Source organism: Heterocephalus glaber, unplaced genomic scaffold (assembly GCF_053883595.1).
Source record: "Heterocephalus glaber isolate CG9 unplaced genomic scaffold, H.glaber_assembly_v1.0 deba00001673, whole genome shotgun sequence".
NCBI lineage: Eukaryota > Metazoa > Chordata > Mammalia > Rodentia > Bathyergidae > Heterocephalus > Heterocephalus glaber.
Genome location: NW_028258410.1, coordinates 10874799 through 10894641, shown reverse-complemented (window position 1 = coordinate 10894641; position 19843 = coordinate 10874799). Strand labels below are relative to the sequence as shown.

The following is a 19843-nucleotide window of genomic DNA, read 5'->3' as shown; positions in this document are numbered from 1 at the left end:
CTCTCGAGTCCCACCAGGCATTCCATGCATTTTTTTTTCTGATTTTTTTTGTCTCACCGTATCAGATTTTATCACCTGTAGATTCGCCAGAATCAAGTCAGACTTATTTTTCAATAAAAAAAAGGCAGCCTTGGCTCCAGAGCTGTGGCTAGCAACGTGAGGCGGACGTTGGCCCCGCCGTGGCCCTATTGCATCCGACTCTCCTCGTGTTGTGTCCCCACTGAGCTGGGGGCAGTGGCAGCCTCCCCCAGACCCCGAGGCCTCAGGACCCTGGCCCTTTTGCTTTTTGAGAAAAGTTCAGGCTGCCTGAACGTTCATCGTTCCTCTTTCTCCCTCCCTGATTATGGCCATAGCAATAAAACACCACTTAAACAATAGAACTTGAACAATAGAAACTTACTGTCTCGGTCCTGGAAGCTGGAAGTCCGAGATTGACATGGCAGCAGGGCTGGTTCCTGCACCATTGCTCCCTAGGGTCTGGCTCCTGGCCCCTCTCCCAAGCTGAATCAGTCAGATTTTGCTTGAAAGGAGCAGCCCACCCAACTCAAGATGGTCAACCCTCGAAGGGCAATTTATTGAGGCAAGCAGCATATGAGCATTGGCGCTGTGCTCCCTGGGTCACAAGTATGCTGCGATCCAAGTGTTCAAACCCTGTCACTGGCAACTCTCTCTCCCTCACTCCCCCTGGGCTGGATTCCTTCTCTGGCAGGCTGTCTCCCTGTGCTGGCACTTGGAGCTTTCACTTGATAATTTCCTTCTAGCAAAAATGAAGTTCTCCCACAGAAGTCTAAACTGCATGGGATTGCTGCCTGTTCCCTTTGCCGGCTCACATGCTCAGCCCTGACCAATCATGGAATAGAGTTGAGAATGGAGGCTTCTGATTTGCTGCTGGGTTGTGCACCTGCCCCTAGCTTCCCAGGTAGGTCAGCTCCCTTCAAGCCATGCACTGAGAGTGGGCAAGATGTCCCTGAAGGACATCTGGTGCCACTGGATGTCAGGTGGATGGGGCCAGGGTGGGCAAACATCAGAGCTGTCGATCAGCAGAACAGCAGAGGACAAGCACCCAGCCTTTGTGGCCAGGGCTTTCTCCTCAGCTTGCCCCGTCTTCCTGAAGTGCCGCTGCCTTGGATTCTGAGGTTGGATTCCCACTCCCAGGACCCCCTCTCTCCATCCACTCTCCCTCTCTCAAACCCCTTGGATGTTCTGTCCCAGCACCCACTCTTTCTCTGCACTTGTAATCCAGCTATCCTCTTAGGGATTACTTACGATTTCCCTCACCCCACCCTGGTCACTCCCATTTCTTCTTCTCCCCTGCAACTGCCAACACCGGGAAAAGCACCTGGTGTCTTCATCCCCAGCAGCTGTGTGGCCTGGACAGGTCGGCTAACAGCTGGGCTTTGTTGTTGGTGGTGCTCACTTCACAGCCTGCCGCGGTCCCAGAAGAGCTTGGGCTTGGCCTTGTCACTTGGAGCTGAATGTGCTCACCCTGCAATGTTATGAGTGCTCTGGCCACTGCAGCTTGTGCTCACAGAGAGGGCTGGGATGCGGTAATTGGACTCCAGGAGCCACTGTTTGGTTCCAAGTCCAGCATTGCCGGTTCCTACCCGGGAAACCTTGGAGAAGTTGGCCGACTTCTCCGTGCCTCAGTTTCCTCCTCTGTCAAGTGAGGCAGCGAGTGTAGCATTAGCACCAACCTACTGAAGCACTTACTAGTGAAGCGCTTAGAAGCACACCTGGCTCTGGGGAGCCCGGGAAAGTGTCTGTGACTTTCACACCATAACACAAATGTCGCTTCTTCGCAGCAGATTGGAAGTAAGCTGTAGAATCTTCCAGGAGTGAGCTGAGCACCTGGGATTTGGACTCCACTCCCCAGTCCTCGGTAAAGCACTGTATCGCTGGTCCAGATAGTCAGCACTGGTCTCTGTGATTGCAAGGCTTCCACCCTTCCTGAGCGCTTGTCCTGTCTCCATGGTCTTTCCAGGCGATGTCCTGTGGGGACGTGAGCCCATCCCTGTCCCAAGCAGATCTGGAAACTCTGTTCTTCAGTTCTGAGTCAGAAAATGGAGCAGAATGAAGTTACCTCTCTCTGGTCAGAAACTTGCTTTTGTGATTCTGTAGAACTCTCCAAGAGCCAAGGAGGAAAAGAACAGCCTCAATCCTGTAACTGTCCTCAGTGCCTCCCCGCAGGTGTTTGGGAGACTCTGCTTGTCCAGTCAACCTGTGGACTTCACCTATGACAGACTGGAGCCCAGGGAGGAGGAGCCCAGCCCCAGCAGCCAACTGGCAGCTGCTGCCCATGGCTGTGGCTGTGGCCCAGGAGGTTTGTGTGGCCAAAGGGGACAGAAGAGCTGTTTGTGTGGTGCTGCAGAGCCCTGGGTACTGAATGCCTGACCCACCAGTGGGCATGCTTGGGGGTGCCCATGTGCCAATGAACCCATAGGATTCTGGGTACTGACTCCCTAGCTGCAGAGGAAGTCATTTTAGGAGGTAATAGAGCCAGTTTATGTAAGATGTTCAAGTTAGGTCTGTGTTAATTTTTATTAGAAAAATATTATGTTTCCCTGACAGTAGATATCAGATTTTCCTTTAAACTTAAGGATACATTACATATGCATTCATTTTAGACCACGAAGTTTTCTTAGGCTAAAATCCTTCTGGTAGTAGGCTGAGTGACAATTGGGAGATACTGTGAGATACGGAGCACCCCTCTGAAGGAGGTGAAAGTTCAGGGGGAGGGCCGTGTACCCCTTGGGGAGCTTGCACATCAGGAAGGAAGGAGAGGGAGGAAATGGTGATAACGGGTCAGGGACATGGGCCTGGTCAGCCCTGCGAGAAGCTCCCTGGTGCCTGGGGGGCTAGGAAGATGCTATGCACTCAGAGGAGATGTGGTGGCCAGGTGCGCTCTGTGACTCTTGCCTGCCATTACTTAAAGGCAGTCAAGGTGTGGGCCGAGACAGGCCTGAAAGCACAGTTCAGACTTCCTGCGCTGGAAGACAGGAGTCCTCTGGTGTTGTAGTTATAGAGACAAGGTCCCTGGATAAAGCCTGGCCCAGTGTTCCTCAGATTTCTGTGCGCATATAAATCAGCTGTGGATCTTGTTAAAATGTGGACTCTGGTTCTTCAGGGGGCAGCCTGAGACTCTGCATTTTTAACAAGCTGCTGGGGATGCCTGCGGCTTTAGGGATCGTAGGGCGAGAGTCTCAGAATAGAGGCCCTCGTGCTTGGACGGTTCACATTGGCTAGGTTTGCATGCAGTGTCATGGAGAGCTCCTTAGGCCATGGCAATGGTGTTCTTGGGAGCCACTAATGACATTTAATTTTAATAATGAGTTACCCATGCCCACAATTTATTACTTCCCATGGCTTTAAACTCTGGTTCCTTGCATGGTGTAATAGTGTGGAGGTGAATAGTTAGCATGATTAATGATTGAAAACATTGAGACAGGAAGTTCCTACAAAACTAAAGACTGAGAAATGTTAACTAACAGGTTGCTAATTTCATTATCATTTTGAATTTTCCACAGAATATTTCTTCCACTCCAACCACTCAACTGTGTACATTTGCTGGAAAATGTCTAATTTTTAGATTTTTTCTTTGCTAGATTAAAATACTAATGTGTTTCTTATTCCATATCTTTAATTCCAAAGCTTTGAGGTTTTACTTCATGGCCTGGAAATGCATATGGTGGAAAGTTCATGGCCCAGGGCCACATTGTAATGGTGCAGAGGCCAGAACTGCTGAGATGGTGACGTTTCATTTTGCTCTCTGGGGGACTCTGTGGTTATAGGTGCAGCCTCTGAAATCAGATTGACCTGGACGTGAGTCCCAGCCTCTCTGCCTCAGTTCCTTCCTTTGTAAAGTCGGGATAATAATAGAATTAATTAGGCGGAGTCCAAATTAGGTAAGGAGCTGAAGGTAAAGCATTTCACAGGTCAGGAGTTTGGCTGTTAACAGTGACGACAATCCTGATTCTCACAAGAGCAAGGGTCAGCAAATGCCAGTGCCTGGGCCCACCTGGCCCACTGGTTTCTGTGTGTTCTGTGGTTGTTTCCCACTCCACGGCCCAGCTGAACATTTCCACCATCCGATCACAGCCTTGACTCTACACATCAATGCTGAAACTCCAACATACTTCCTCTCTGCTCCCTTCAGGAAACTGCAGCTGTTTGCTCTGCAGACTGCCCCTTGCCTTTCTGGTCTCTGGTCTCACTGCAGAGGCTGCCTTCACAAGGAGACAGAGCATTCTGCAGTGGTGGAGATGTTCTCCATCTGCACTGTGCTGTCCAGCGCTGCAGTCTCTGGCCAGGAAGGGCTGTAGAATACTTGAAATGCGGTTCTTGCAACTGCAAAACTGAATTTTCACTTTTATTTAGCTGAATCAGTTTACATGTAAATAGCCTCCCATGGCTAGTGGCCACCACACCAGGGAGTTCAGGGCTGTTGTCCTGGCTCAGCGATGAGGAGAGGCAATGTGCGTGGTCACCATCCTAGAATTCTTGGTGGAAAGGGCTGGAGTAGAGAGTGCTGGCTTTGTCTAAAATAAAGGCAGGAGGAAGGCTACCTCCTTGCTTTCTATTACATTTTTTACTAAAAATCTTTCAATATAAAAATTAAAGTTATATTTTTGGTGTGTGTGTGTGTGTGCGCACACGCGTGCATGCGAAATATTTGCCAAACAGACAAACACAAAGGAAAAAGTAATATTGAATATTGATATTGAATCCTAAGATGTAGAGATAAGGTTCTGTAGGCATTTTGGTGACTTCAGTACATTTGATCTCTGACACGTATCACCATGGTGTGGAAGGGAACTGTTGAGAAGTCCACGTGGGGTGCTAACTCTCTTTCCTAGGGGACAGGAATATCTGGGCAACTTCGCAGTGGCTGTGGGTTTTCCACGTGCAGCAGCCTCTCCGGCTGCTCTCCTCAAGGGACTGCGGTCTGCTTCTCAGTGATGAGAGCTCCTGTCTTCCTGTGTCCTTGTGTTTTCTATGTTGGTCCAGAAGTACCATGACATCCTCCTAAGGGACTTCATTACCTTAGGTTCCTACTGTCAGTGTTAGAAGTGGCAGCTCCATCGTGCGTTTAGTGATCCTGGATCTTGTCCACCTTTTTATTTGTGCCTGTCTGATGGTAAAAAGCTCCCTGTCTGTATTTGCATCACTTTGGGTGTTCTGAGTAGGATGTGTCCTCAGAGGTGACAATGTGGAAGTATCCCTAGTCATTTCCCTCATTCCTTTTAGTTTCCAGTTTGGGAGGTGGTTATAAACCCAGTTTGAATCTTCAGACAGTTTAGCAGGGATGTGGGTCAGGAGTGCAGACAGCAGGAGACAGCATTTACTGAGGACCTACCATGCACCTTTCAAGTTTTATTTCATCAATCCTCATAACACCTGATGCTCCAGATGCTGGTAGCCACATTTTACAGATGAGGAAAGTGAGAACTCCTGAACCCTCAGCCAGTGAAGGCCTAGTCTGGATTTGAGCAGAGTGCAGTTGCTGCCTGAGCCCTTGGTCCTGGTTGGCTCACAGTGGGAGGTGGAGGGGAGGAGAGGTACAGGGGAGGGTCAGGCACACCTGGCGGGGGGAGGCCCCTGGTACTGTCTGTATGCCTCTGGACAAATGTCTGTGACCCCTCAGAGCTGCCATTTTCTCACCCCAGGGGACGCCAGGGTATTTCCTTGCAGGGCTGTTCTAAAGATAGTGCCGACGTGTACGAAGGCCCTGGCACAATTCCTTGTACTTCGTCAATGCTTGATAAATGAGCAAGAATACACAGAAGTGTTTAGCTACCTGATACGTTACAGTGTATTTATTTCCATGTTCTTTAACATGAATGAAGAAGACCCCCTTAGTGGGCTGGGTGGGCTGCAGTCCGTTACCTTACTAACTTCCCCTGGCTATCACACCGTGGTGGGTGGTGGGTATATTTTGTGTGGGGTCTAAAGTTGGGCACCCTTCCCATTATAGAGGAGGACTTGGGGCCCTGGGGCCGGAGCCCCCTGTTTGGGACACTCTCCTGCAGCTCCTGACCAGGGTGCTATTTCTGGTGGATGCCTTTTCCCCAGGGCAGTCTGACCTTTGTGTTGCACACTGAAGACATCACAGTGTGGACAGGTGAACTGGTCCGTGCCCCTGTCTTTTCATGGCCTTCACTTCTCATTCATCTGGCTGTGTTGTCTCCTCCCCCTTTCCTGAGATTACACAGGGGTCCAGGCCATGACATTTTAGCTCCCATTTGTTCTAAGTTAATGACTGGTAAAAATCCCAGCTGTTGGACTCTCCTTAGAAACTCACATCCTTACAGGACACACTTTCCCTAGGAATTGAATTTGCTCCTTAAAAATGATGACCATGTCATTGATTCCTGACTGTCCCTGTTCTTCTCCCCACATTTGGGCCCAACCTGAACAGTTTGGAAATAATCTTTCAGAGCCAACAAACATGCCACAGTCAAAACACGAAACATGGAAGGGGGCATCAAAAACACAGGGGAGGGGAAGCCATCCTTTCTGCCAACCACCTCCCCTGTGGTTGTTACAGTGGTTGCTTTGGGTGCATTTTCTTTCCCCGTGGAGAAGTTGCTGAGAGGCTGAATCAGTGATGGATCTAGGAAGACATTTAATGTCTTGCTTGGTGGTCTGCTCGAATCTGTCAGGCTTGTAGCTCTTCCTTCTGAAATCTCTTGGTAGCTCTAGGAGATTCCTATTGTTATCACCCCCATTTTGAACAGGAGGAAAGCGAAGCCCTTAGAAGTGGGGCTGTGAACTCATAGTCATCAAGCAGGAAAACTGCAGAGTAGGGGTGTGAATCTGGCTGCCTGGTGCAGGGCCCATGGTCTTAGTCTCAGTTCTGTGTTAAATGCTGCCTGGCCTCCTTGACACCTGCTCCCCTCACCCCCAACATCCATGTGTGCTTCTCTGGTATGCACTCTAGCAGGCTGAAAGTACTTTTGTGGTACTCACCAAAACTGTCATTTAATTGTTATCTTGGTACTTAGTAGTTGAAGATCGGTTATATGGGCCAAGCCATAGCCAGCCCTGTGAGGATAGGAACAGTCTCCAGCTTGCTCTCTGTCCCAGTGCCTCATACACAGTGTGGTCTTAGTAAGGGTTACATACATGGGCAGATAGATGGATGGAAAATGGACATGAAGATATATGGATGGATAGATGATGAGATGGATGGATGATGTATGGATAGGTGGATGCATAGCTGATGGATAGATAGGTGTGTGAATAGAACTGGAAGGTTGGGGTGTGGATGGACAGGCAGCTGGAGGACAGTGGTAGAAGATTAAGTGGCTGAAGGACAGATGTTTATAGAGGCAACAGAGACATAGTCTAGAGTGGAGATATTGCCCACAGTGTCCCCGAGTTCTGTTGGTATCAGCTCCTGGAGGAAGGAAATAGCCTTGCATGTCTGTCTGCCCTTTGGCTTTGTCCAAGCTGTCATCAGGTGCTCTGGTTATAGTCGGGAGAAGGCTCTACAGGCCACACACTCTCCTCTTGCATCTCTCACCTTGAGTCTTATCTTGCACTGCATGTCTCCTGGGCTGGCTGATTGAAAAAATATTTGCAAGGCTGACTTTGAGGATCATGGGAGGCAGCCATAAAGAGTATGGGCATTAGAAAAACTTAGGTTTGCATCTCAGCTCCACCACTTTCTGGCTGTATAGCTTTGGGCAAGTCATTGCCCCTCTTTCTGCCTCAGTTCCCCATCGTAATGCCAATCCTGTGATAAGGTAGAGGAGGAGAAGGGATGCGTTTGTATGGAGAGTAGTCAGCATTCAGCTGGTGTCTAGCAGCTGTTAATTTCCCTTATCTCAGTTTCCATTTCACTCTCTTTGTTTCCTTTTTCTTAGAATCTTGGAAAAGATGTACTGGGCTGGAATTCAGTGCCTAGAAATCTATTTTCTTTCCCCCTCCTATGAGAATGCAGAAAGACTCGTAAACCCAGCCATGACGCTTCTCTCCTGTTCAATTGTGCTTTGTGAGAGGCATCTCAGCGGACAGTGGAGAGCACATGTTTTCCGCCCTGTATACCCTGGGACTGAGCCTGTGGGGTGCAGAGTGAGGCAGACTGGTGGATGGTGAGGTCTGGGTTTCCTCCTACTTGACTCAAACCCTGGGTCAGCCCCTCCCCAGCGAAGCACTCTTGGAAAGATTCTTAGCCTTTCGGGTCAGTAGGATCAAGTGCGGGAAGTGTGGGAGATGCGTGGCCTGTCCTGTGGACGCAGTGCATGCCAGCTGTGGATGCTGTGACTGTTGCTGCTACCATGCTGCCAAGGAATCTGCTGCCTGGTTTGGGGCCAGGGCACGTGCACAGGAGGGCCATAGGTGAGATGCTAGAGAGCCAGGGTGGAGAACGAATGTGCCCAGGGGCCAGGCAGGATCAACCAGTCCTGGTGAGACACAGTTCCCTTCCCAGCCTTGGGGCAGGGAGCGCTGGGGAGGGGTGGGAACCCAAGACTGATGCTGTGAGCCTCGCTAGGTGTCAGTGGGAAGATAAGCTCAAGGCTGCCAGCTCTTTGATTTTTAGGACAATTTGAAAGCCTAGATTTTCACCAGAAACTCCTTTACTCTGTAAAAATGTCTGCTTTCAATTCTCATATCTCAAAAATCTGAAGTGTGCCAGTGTATTTCTTGACTCAGCATTGTAGAAGGCAGAGACAAGAGCAGAAATGACAAGTGAAATGACAGAAGGAAACAACAGATGTGGATGGGCGGGGTGACATGTGCATCAGAGCAAGAGGAGAGCAGGCACCACGGTGAAAATGGACATCTCGCCTGTAGAGAGATCACACCATGTGGACTTCTGCCCAGCATCTCAAAGGAAGGCAGCATGGCTTTGAAAGGTTAGGGAGCTTGCAGATGCAATGAACTGTGAGGAGAATGCAGACAAATGTACTTGTCGTTGCAAAAGGACCTTAAATGTTCCTTTGAAAAATCAACCGCTTAGCTTCCAAATTATAAAAATGGACCATAACGAACCAGCAGGGCAAGGACTAATAGCCAAGTTTATGATATTATTGTTCTAGCTTTTTCTCTCTCTCTACATATATACACAAATATGTAGGTACATACTTATAGATCTATTTTGATATGCAAATATAAATATTTATATAGAGATAGAAAAAGATATTTATATATGTATATTCTCCAGAAAACCACAGCAATGTGGATCTATGTATGTATGTATCTATATCTATCTGTCTATCTGTCTCTCTATCTGGTTTATTAGGAGGAACTAACTCATGAGAGTTTGGAAGTTTAGAAGTCCCAGCACTCAGCAAAGACCTGAGGTTTCTGATGGTGGAGTTCTAGTTTGAGTCTGAAGATCAGTACAGGTGTAAAATTCAGTTCAGGTGTAAAAATCAGTACAGGTGTAAAATTCAGTCTGATTCTGAAGAAGACTTGTGCCAGCTGGAGGACTGTGAGGCAGAGAGCATTCTCGGCATTCTCTGCTTGTTGTTCTCTTCAATCCTTCAGTGGGTTGGACAGGGCCCGCCCACACTGGCGGGGGGCCATCTGCTCTGCTCTGTCTCTCCTCGCAGTGCCCACACCATCCAGAAATGGCCTTACAGACCCCAGAACACCCTGGCACCCTGAAGCCCAGTCAGGTGGACACTTCCTTAGCCATCAGGCGCATGTGCAGACATCTGCATGTACGCCCTCACAGAAGCCGTCTCCCAGTCTCCCAGCCTCAAGGCAGAGACTAATGGGGACCTGGTTGTTTCTACTGCTTCTTTATGTACCAATAAGTTATGCAACAGCGAGCAATGGCCCGTCCCCTCTTATTGATTGCTCTTCTGGTATTCCCTCTAGACTCAGTCGAATCTCACGAGCCCCAGTTCCTTTCAGAGACCCTTGCCTTGTCCTGTAGGGATCCTGAGCACGTGACCCGTGGCTGTCCTGGCTCCCAGCTTCGCTGTCACAAACACCTGGGCCCTGGGAGGCTTTGGTGAGCTCTGACTGGCAGGGGTACGGCTGGCCGCTGGTATTGGGTCTGGAAAGAAGTGGCTAGGGTTAACGAGAGAGGGACTTGGGTAAGGGCAAGCAGGCCGCCCAGGCTTCGTCCTTTGGCTTCCTGGCCTCTTAGGGGCATTGGAGCTTCTTGGATAGTTATTTGCTTGTTTGTCTAATGGCTGCATTATTTTTATTCCAATTAGGAAGAAAATTATATTCATTATTGAAGACTCAGAAAACACTGGAAATAAAAACCGTTTACAAATTCCCCACTCCCACCATGGATAACTCTTTGGTCACGTTTTTATGTTTCCTGAGAGCCTATTTTCTATGTAAGATGTTTTTTACTGCACTGGAATCATTCAGTAAATGTCTTTTATCAAAATAATATATTGTAAGCATTTCTCCACACTGTTCAGAATACTTAAAACCAAATGTGCTAGAAAATGAAATTGCAAAACTTATTTAACCATATCTCCTTCACGGAAACTTAGTCTGGCTGGAGGCTTTTGTTGGTGGTGACCTCATGCTCTGTACCATTTTGTGTATCTCTCTGAGTATTTCTTGGGGCTACATTCTTACAAGCAGGATCCCCAGGTCCCAAGGAATGAAGGTTGGAAGCATGCGGCACCTCGGTGCCCCATCAGGGCCTTGTGTGTCTACAGGTGGCAGCACGCTCTTCTGCTGACACTGAGGTCTTTAGCCTTCTCTTGAGAGTCCGGATCAGAGTTGGATGAGAATGTACGTCGCTCACACCCAAGCATCAGTGTGGGCATTACTTGGATGTTTCTCTCTCTCTCTCACTTGTAGTGTTTTCCCTATTAGTGGGAACTAAGTTTATAACTGATTTCCTCATAGCTTTTGATTTGCTTCACTCTGTAGCACTGGAGGAATTCGGTGCATCCTGCTTTTATTATTTTCACATCTGGACTTAATGTGATTACCCCAATTTTGTCTTTTCCTAGTTTTGACCATTTTGTGAGTAATCCTACACGGAACTATGCCCTTGCTTCAAGCAGAACAGACATTTGCCTCGGTCTTCACAGGATGATTAGACTCCAAAATTAGAAAGCAAACACTGCATGCTAAAATGCATCCAAATAAAACCCCAGTGAGAGAGTTAATGCTTCCTGACTGCAGAAGACTCTGGTGCAGGCCCGGTGGAGCAGCCAGGAGCCAACGGAGCGAGGAGGGCTCAGCCAGGGGAGGGCTCAGGGCAGGCGCAGAGATGTGGCTGATGCAATCCACCGATTTCATCTAAAAATACTCGATTCCAAATGAAAAAGGGCGTGGGAGGGGGGAGGGGTGCCGCAGGCCTTCTGCTTACATCTTCCGTAGTCACAGTTTGGCTATCTGTGAAGGTAGCACCCAGGCAGGTATCGAGTCCCACTGAGAGTTGTTTTGCCAACTTTTGAGGCCATTCCTGGCTGTACTCGAGGAGAACCCAAGGGGGTCTGGCGGCTTAGGGCTCAAGCAGTGTCTCCTCTGGCAGCAGCAGATCTGGAAGGTCCCAGACAGTCCCTTCACCCTCCTGTCCATCTTGCAATTTTTTTTCTTGCAGAGATGGAATCCAAGACCTCTCACATGCTGGATAAGCACTCTACCACTGAGCTGAGCCCCAGCCTGCAGACATTTATTAAGCATCTGCTAAGGGCTGTGAAAGCAGTGGGATATGTAGAGTCTGGTGGAGTGGAAAAGGCTCCTTGCGAAGTCAGGGTTCATGGGTGCTGGCTCCCTGCACAGAGCTGGGGACCACAGAGCCCTGAGTAGCAAATGTAACTCCTTGGGGGAGCTACCATGGAAGGCCTGTGCCACGGTCAAATTGAAAGCTGGCACTGAGTACCTGGAGAAACGTGTGGATGTCTCTCTCCATGTGGGTCCACCTTTTGAGGTGGAAAGCTGTTTTGAACTAACTCTGTCTGTTGTGATAAAAAGGAAATGAACAGTAGCCATGACATCAGTTGTTTAGTTTCAACCCTCTCTCTCCTTATCCTGGCCCTACTCTTCCCCTTCCCCGCCACACTGACTCCTGCTCTCTGGGGGGAAAAGGACCGAGTCTGTTTTCCACTTCCAGCTGGGCCTCCATGGCCAAGCCCAAGGCCTGACACTTCGCTGTGAGTAGCAAATACAAACCAAGTCCTGCGTGTCCACATCTGGCTGGGGAAGGCTGAGGCTGGCTGCCCTGTGCTGCAGTGTCCTGAGCACTGCCCCTCTCAGCACTGCCACAGGAAGGGGTTTTCTCCTTCTTGCTAGTTAAGGAAAACAAATATGCAACTCGGGAAAAATACCTAACGGACCCAAAGGTGGTCAGCTCCTTCCCAATCACATGTCCTGAGTGGACAAGGACTGGGTCTCCAAGGGCAGCCCAGGTGCCGTGACCTCAGAAGGGCTTGGCAGCTATTGGGCAGCCTCTAAGACTCCATGTCACAGTCTTCAGAGAGGTTCTTGGCATCTCCCAGTGATTCTTTGGCCAGCAAGAGGCTGGCTCTACCCATTTATCCTTTTCCCAGAGACCAGGTGGAGGCACTGGGAGAGGTCTTGGAAGGAAGACCTGACCTTCTGGAGCTGAGAACTATTTGTTTCACTTCCTAGGTCAGGCTTGCGTGACCTTGGCTTCCTGTGGGACCTGTCCATCACTGTCACATCCCTGGGCAGTAATTCAAAAGGACACACTTGGATTAGGGAATGATGGATTGGGTGTATGTGACTCACTGTGAGGGTGAGCAAGTGAGAGACATGCTCGCCCAGAGGGGAGCCACCTCTTCCCAGCAGCCATGCCTGCCCCACCCTGGAAAGACTCGGGAGCTGTGGACCAACCTCTCCAGAACCCTTGCTAGGACCTCAGATTGCTGGGCCAGGAAGTAGCTGTGTGTGAGTGATGAGGCCAGGTGTGGACAGTGCGTCTGGCTTCCTTTGCTCCCTTCCACTCAGCATTCTTGGCTTGAGTGTAGTAAAAGATGATTTTCTCCCAGGGTTTTTGTGCTGCGTAATTGTTTATTTACTTGAGTTAATATCTGAATTTTCTTGCTATGACTTCACATCATATACGTATATTTTTAAAAAGCTAATGGGAGTGAGATTTTATGGTAAGCATATTGAAAAGCAAATAGCAAATAACCCATGTATGAAATTGTTACGAGAGGTTATTATGCTAATGGCTAGGGTAAAACAAATCTATTTAATGCACGATGGTTATGGAGAGTCCAGCCAAGATGTAGAAATGTGCTTTTCTTGCAAAGCTTTTTGAAGCAGGCATTAAGAGGCTCTTTATCTGATGTGGTTCCACTTCCTAATGAAATGTATTTGAAGAGTTGACATAGGGCAGCCCTGTATTTTCCTTCTTCAAATGCTGCATATATTTCAGGTTGTAAATTTGGGGCTAGCTTATCCACTGTGGATATTGTGGTAATAAAATGGGGTCTTACAGAGTTTCTGCTTGTTTTTACTTGTCCATAAAGAACTTCTCTCAGCCTATTACAGCATCATCCTGTTATGGTCACAGTTAGAAATTCTGATTCCAACTCAGAATGCAGATGCCAGGGCAAATGGATTATTTGGGAGGATTTTTCCAGTTTCCTACCTAGTAATATTCAGTGATGCCTTTTCTATAGCCTAAAAGTGTGACTGATAAGTTGGGAGTGTGCCTTCCGACAATATAGAAATGATGCCCCAACACGTACTTGATGTTTACCTTCACATGTTGAAAATAAGAAATATAAATCTCATAAAGAGCTCATATCCTTTCCTATTTTTTTCCTTGAAGGTCAAAAGGTCACTTTGGCACATTTGTCAAAATATAGATGAATAATTTATAGATGTGCATATATTTTATTTTTATGGGTATAGAAATAGACTAAAGAATCCTGGGAATGATTTCCTTTTGGCAAATGAGCAAAACATCAAGCTATAAAGAATAAAATACTAGGCTCTGTGTACACAATAATATTCATGATAAATATAAAATGTACATAGTTTTTTAGTCATATTTTCTAAGACGAGGTTCTTAGAAATCTGTGATTCTGCTGTGAAACACAAAACATTTATACACCAGCGGAATTATAAACTTTAAAAAATTAGGAAAATTGCAAACAGGACTTTGTGATTAGGCTTCCATTCTCCTCTAAAATTAGTAAAGTATATGCCTTATATATCTGCCTATACTTCATACTTAGAGAAAGGGCTGCAGATACTAAATTCTAGGTTTTCAGATATGAGAAGAAATGGAAAAACCTGAACTCTTGTCTTTTGTGTTATATTCCTTGTTCCTTTGTGGGGAGGAAATGAATTTTTAAAAGCCATCTGAAAGTAGACTTTACCATTCCAAAAACTGGTTTTAAAATATGGTTCCATGCAATACACATTAAAACACTGAGATGCTACGTCTGCCTATCAGACTGGTGAGAATGAAAACATAGCAGTGGCAGGTGCTGGCAGTATGAGAAACTGCATGTGCCGAGCATTGGTAGAGGTGAGCATGGTCCCTCTGGGGCGGGAGGGGAGGTGGCAGCTACCCAGCAGCAGCCCTCAGTCCTTTGCCATGGAGAAAGACCACATCCCAAAGTAGCAGGAAGTTATCCAGGGATGTTTACCACCACCCTATTTGAAAATTAATAAATAAAACGAATAAGTAAAAAAAATCAAAAGGGACAGCGTAGCAGTGGAGGAACTGGCGATCCTGACCACGAAGGAAGGATCCATCCCGAGTCAGTGTCCTTGTTACTACCGCAGCAGTGGCGGGGTGGGAAGTGATGAGATGCCTGCACGCTGCAGGGGCTCTACCTACCTACAGTGCTTTGTTTCTTAGGGTTTCAATGACCAGGAGCTTATTTATTGTTTTGTTTCTTCTACTAGAAAGAAAACTCATCTTCAGCAACCACATGGAGATAATAAACTTTGGTAATTCTGGCTGTTGGATACATGAGTGTTTGTTTTCTTTGTGTGTCTGTGTGTGTATATTGAAATTGTTCAAAAGAAATCAACCCAGGTCGGGGATTTAGCTCAGTGGTTCCGCTGCTGGCCTCGGAAGTACAAGGACCCAAGCTCAATCCCCAGTACAAAAAAAAAAGAAGAAGTCAACCCATTTAAACTGCATTCCCTGAAGTGCTGTAGATTCTCATATCAGAAACTAGGCTAAATCATGCCACTGAAGTATATAATGAATTATGAATTATTGTGTAATTGTTTGCCAATGTGTACTATCAGTGTCAGTTAATATAAAAATAGGAATTTTTAAGTTAAAAGATTGTGTCATACTGTCACTCAGTGTAACCACATAAACTTTATGGAAGGAAAGTTGGCTCCATTTAGCATAATTTCATATGCAGCTATCCTACTTAGAAATCTGTCTCAAATTATCTTGATGAAATGTAAAATAGTATACATGCAAGGCTATTCATTTTGCCATTATTCATTAGAGCAAAATGTTGGAAATAACCTGCATGTTCATGAATAGTAGATTAGGTTAAATTGTGGTACATCCAAACAATGGGGTATTAGATAACTACAAAGGAGATGAGGTTGTTCTATACTGTGGTGTGATCTCTGGGTATGTCATTGTGTCAATTGGAGTTTTCCAGACAAACAATATCTATCTATCTATCTATCTATCTATCTATCTATCTATCTATCTATCTTTTGGATCTCTCTATATATAGTTAGTTGATTATTAAAAGTTTTCTTTATATTAAAAATAACATTTATTTAATAAGGCAGAAGGAGAGAATTACAAAATCTTTTGACAACCTGAATGAAATGATGACCAGACACATCATTCTCAAAGAGTGCCAAAGATCATTAGGTAAATATTGATGGCGAATTTCATAATGGATGGATCAGGCAGGTTTAACCCGAATCCACTGATTTCACTTCCTCTTTTTAAAAGCAGGGCAATTAGGCAGTTTCTAAAATGCAACTGGAAATATATACCACCCCCTGTAAAGAATTCTTGCCTTAAAAAAATTAAATTTGACAGTGATCAAGCTTTTAAATTTCAGTACCGCTATGCAGAAAATATGGGGGCTAGAAGAATGGGTCAACGATTTAAATACTTTCTCAAACAAGGTTTGGCAGGGTTGGCCATTTCTGAGTCACTAATCTATTGGCATGTAATGTTCATAGTACAGTCTTCTAATTCTTTCAACTTCTTCAAGTTTGTTGGTGTTGGCCTCTCTTACATTCTCGGCTGTAGTAATTTAAGTCTTCTCCGTTTTGGTTTGTAAATTTTGTTTATCCTTAAAAGAATGAAGTCCTTTGTTGTTTTTCTCTGTAGTTTTTCTGCTCCCTTTTTCTTTAATTTTCATTAATTCCTTTCTGCAAATTGCATTACATTTACTTTAATCTCTCTCTGTCTTCAGAGAGAACACTAGGTTATTGTTTTGATAGTTTTCTTCTGTTTTACTTCATCTACAGTTGTGAATTTTCCTTAAGCATTTCTTTAGCTGTATCTTCTAAGTTTTGGTTTACTCTTCATCTTATATTATTTTTAATTTCCCTTTTGATTTACTCTTTGACTCATTGGTAATTTAATAGCCTGTTGTTTAATTTTTGTATATTGGTGAATTCTCCAAATTTCTTTCTGTTATTGAATTTTGATTTCATTCCATTTTTGTCAGAAATCATATTTTAAAAATCATTTCAGTCCTTTTTAATTCATTGAGGCTTGATTTATGGTTCAGCTTATGATCCGTCCTGGAGAATGTTCCATGTACATTTCAGAAGAATGTATAGTCTGTGGTTGCTGGGTGAAGTGTTGTATAGATATCTACCCTATAATATATGATATACAAGTTTGCTTATAATGTTATTCAGTTCTTATATTTCCTCTTGAACTTCTGCCTACTTGTTATATTCATGACTGAAAGTGGGCTACTGAAGATTCCAACTGTGGTTATTTCTCCTTTAACTCTGTCAATTTTCCTTAATGTTTTTTGGGGCTCTCTTGATAGGTACATATGCATGTATCATTGTTATGCCTTGCTGATGGATTGACACTTTTATCATTATAAAATACCTCTCTAGATCTCTAGTAACAATATTTTAAAGTAATTTTAAGTGGTATTAAAATAACCACTCTAGCTTTTTATGGTTGCTGTTTGCATAATTTACCTTTCTGCATCCTTTTACTTTCAATTTGTTTGTATTCTTGAATCTAAAGTGTGTTTCTCATAGACAGCATGGACTGAACTTTCATTTAGTCTGACAATCTTTACCCTTTGTTACAATGTCTAATCCATTTACACTTAATGTTATTATGGTTCTAGCTGAATTTGCATTTGCTTTTTAACTTGTTTTTTACAGCTCATGTCTTTTTTGTTTGTTCTATTTTTCCTTTACTGTTTACTTTTGTCTTAAGTAAGTGGAATTTGCATTATTTCAGTGGAACTTTTTTTTTTCTAAACAAGTTTTTGTTATTTTCCTAGTGGTAGCTCTGGGGGTGATTATATACATCTTAATTTATAAGAATACTTCAATCATATTAAATCCAGTCGGACACAGAAACGTTTCTCCCATAGGACATTATGCCTTTTCCCTGTTGATGCTATAATTTTTATACCTATTGTATCTATATATATTCTACAGTTACAGTAAATTGTCACCTTTAGTACTTTACATGAATTGATATCTTTCAAGGCACCTGAGAGAATAGAGGAAAACAAGTGCATATTTGTGAATTTGTTACATTAACCTTCTTATTTGTCATTTCTGGTTCTCTTTGTTCAGATAGATTGTGGCATCTGATGCCACTTTCTTACTCCAATATGGCTTTCCTCACACACTTCCTTTGTGCCATTATTGTAGATCTTTTTACATTTTTATATGTTGTAAACATAATATGTATACAACTGTATGTGTATTTTAAATCAGTTAACTGAGGAAGCAGAAGAAATATGCATTCATGCTGCAGTTCATAGTTACATAATTCCCATGAAATGGGTAAGAGCTTCTTGGTTTTGTGTGTTGGTAGATTTGAACTACTGTCTAGTTTTCAGCCTGAAAAGCTTTTCTAATAAGGGAAGTCTTTCAGTAATGTCTTCAGTTTATTTATCTGGGAAAGTTTTAAATTAAAAAAATTAAAATATAAGACTCTTAGCTGGTAGCTTTTTTTCCTTTCAGGACTTCGAATGTGCCATCCCACTACCTCCTGACTATTGTTGCTCATGTTCAAAAGTCAGCTGTTCATCTGACTGTGCTTTCTATTTACGTGACCAGTCATTCTTCTCTTACTACCTTCAGGATTTTTTTTTTATAGTTGTCTTTTAGCATCTTGACCTGGATGTGTCTGGTTCTGGATGTCTCTGAATTTATCCTAGAGTCTGCTGACCTTCTTGGATGTATGAAGTTTAAAAAAATTACCTTGTAAGAGACATTTCAGCCATTATTTTTTTGAACATATTTCCTGCTTCCTTTTCACTCTTCTCTCCTCCTGATACTCCCATTATACTGTATATGTGTTGGGTCAGTCCACTTAATGGCGCTCCATGGTTTTTCTTCATATTTCCTCTCTATTCTTCAGATTGAATATTTTTTTCTTTTCCTCCCTTTTTTTGGAGTCAAGATCTTGCTATGTAATCCAGGTCAGTATTGAACTTGCTATGTAGGTCGGGCTGGGCTCATACTCATGGTCTTCCTGCCTCAGCCTCCCAAGCTGAGATTACAGGTATGTGCCTCTATGCCTGGCTCAGATTGAATAATTTCTAACTGATTTTCAGATCAGTGATTCTTCTGCCAGTTCAAAGCTGCTAATTGATCCCTTTCGTGACTTTTTCACTAAATTAAATTTTTCTACTCCAGAATTTCCATTTGATTCTTTTAAATAATCTCTCTTTATTGAAATTCTCTATTTGATTAGACATTGCCATCACCCTTTTGACAACCTTATTAAGTATGAACATTTTTGAAATGTTTTGAAGTTGTTTATAAAAGCTGCTTTGAAGTCTTTGGTAAGTCTGACAATTGGGACCTTTCATAGGCAGTTTCTATTGTCTGCATCTTTCAGGTGTTTTTTCTTTGTGACTCGCTTCTGTATTTTTATACCTTGTAACTTTTTTTCTCCCAGACTAGACCTGTTAGATAATAAATTTTAGAAACTCTGGATACCAGTTGCCCTTGCCCTGGCTTGTTTGTTTCTCATGACATGCACAGGCTGTTTCCGGGTTCATTTTCCCCACAGTGTGGAGGTATTGTGTTGGTTCTTAGATGGTGCCACCATGAGGATGTGCACGTTCACTCTGAGATGACGGTGGCTTTGCAGGTCCTTCTGTGACTGCCCTCTTCCGTCTCCTTCCCTGACTCCTCTGGGAAGCTGTCTGTCTCAGTTGGCATTACACCAAGCTGTCAGCTTCCACTAGTTGCTAGGTGATATTTCTCTCTCTCTCTCTCTCTCTCTCTCTCTCTCTCTGTCTCACATGTTCAGGGCGCATACCTCCCAACTAAATTTGAACCCTATTGCAAGAGTATTTTTGAGTTTGAGATTTTCCATACTGCCTCATCCTTTGATCTTCTCTGATAAGCTAGCTGGCCCACAGCTTAGCTTGCCACAGTCATGGAGCTATTAGCCTCCTATATCTGTGTTCTCAATCTGATCATTTCTTTTCCTCTGTCTACTCTGTCATCGAGACCATTTAATGAAGTTTTTGTTTATAATATTATATATTTTATTGTAACATTTCCATTTGGGTATTTCTTACAGTGTTTATGTGTTTCATTTTTCTTTCTCTTCAGATATATTGTCTATCTTCATATACTATTCTTTAAAATCATTATCATAGTTATCTTAAAATTCTTTCTTCTTTCTTTAGTTACTTACTTATTTGAGACAAGATCTAGCTATATAGTTCATACTCCTGCCTCAGCCTCCTGAGTGCTGGGATTACAG

At 44.4% G+C, this 19843-nt stretch overlaps 1 protein-coding gene and 1 long non-coding RNA gene across 3 annotated transcripts in view; both read left to right on the top strand.

Moving 5' to 3' along the window:
* LOC147822158 (uncharacterized) overlaps nt 1-19593 on the top strand; it is a 34082-nt gene extending 14489 nt beyond the window's left edge. The window contains exon 3 of the long non-coding RNA XR_015445959.1: nt 762-19593. This is a non-coding gene — a long non-coding RNA (uncharacterized LOC147822158). The remainder of the gene's footprint in view (nt 1-761) is intronic.
* Nucleotides 1-19843, top strand: part of Phactr3 (phosphatase and actin regulator 3) — a 214529-nt gene that overhangs the window by 39934 nt on the left and 154752 nt on the right. The gene's annotated exons all lie outside the window — the stretch shown is intronic.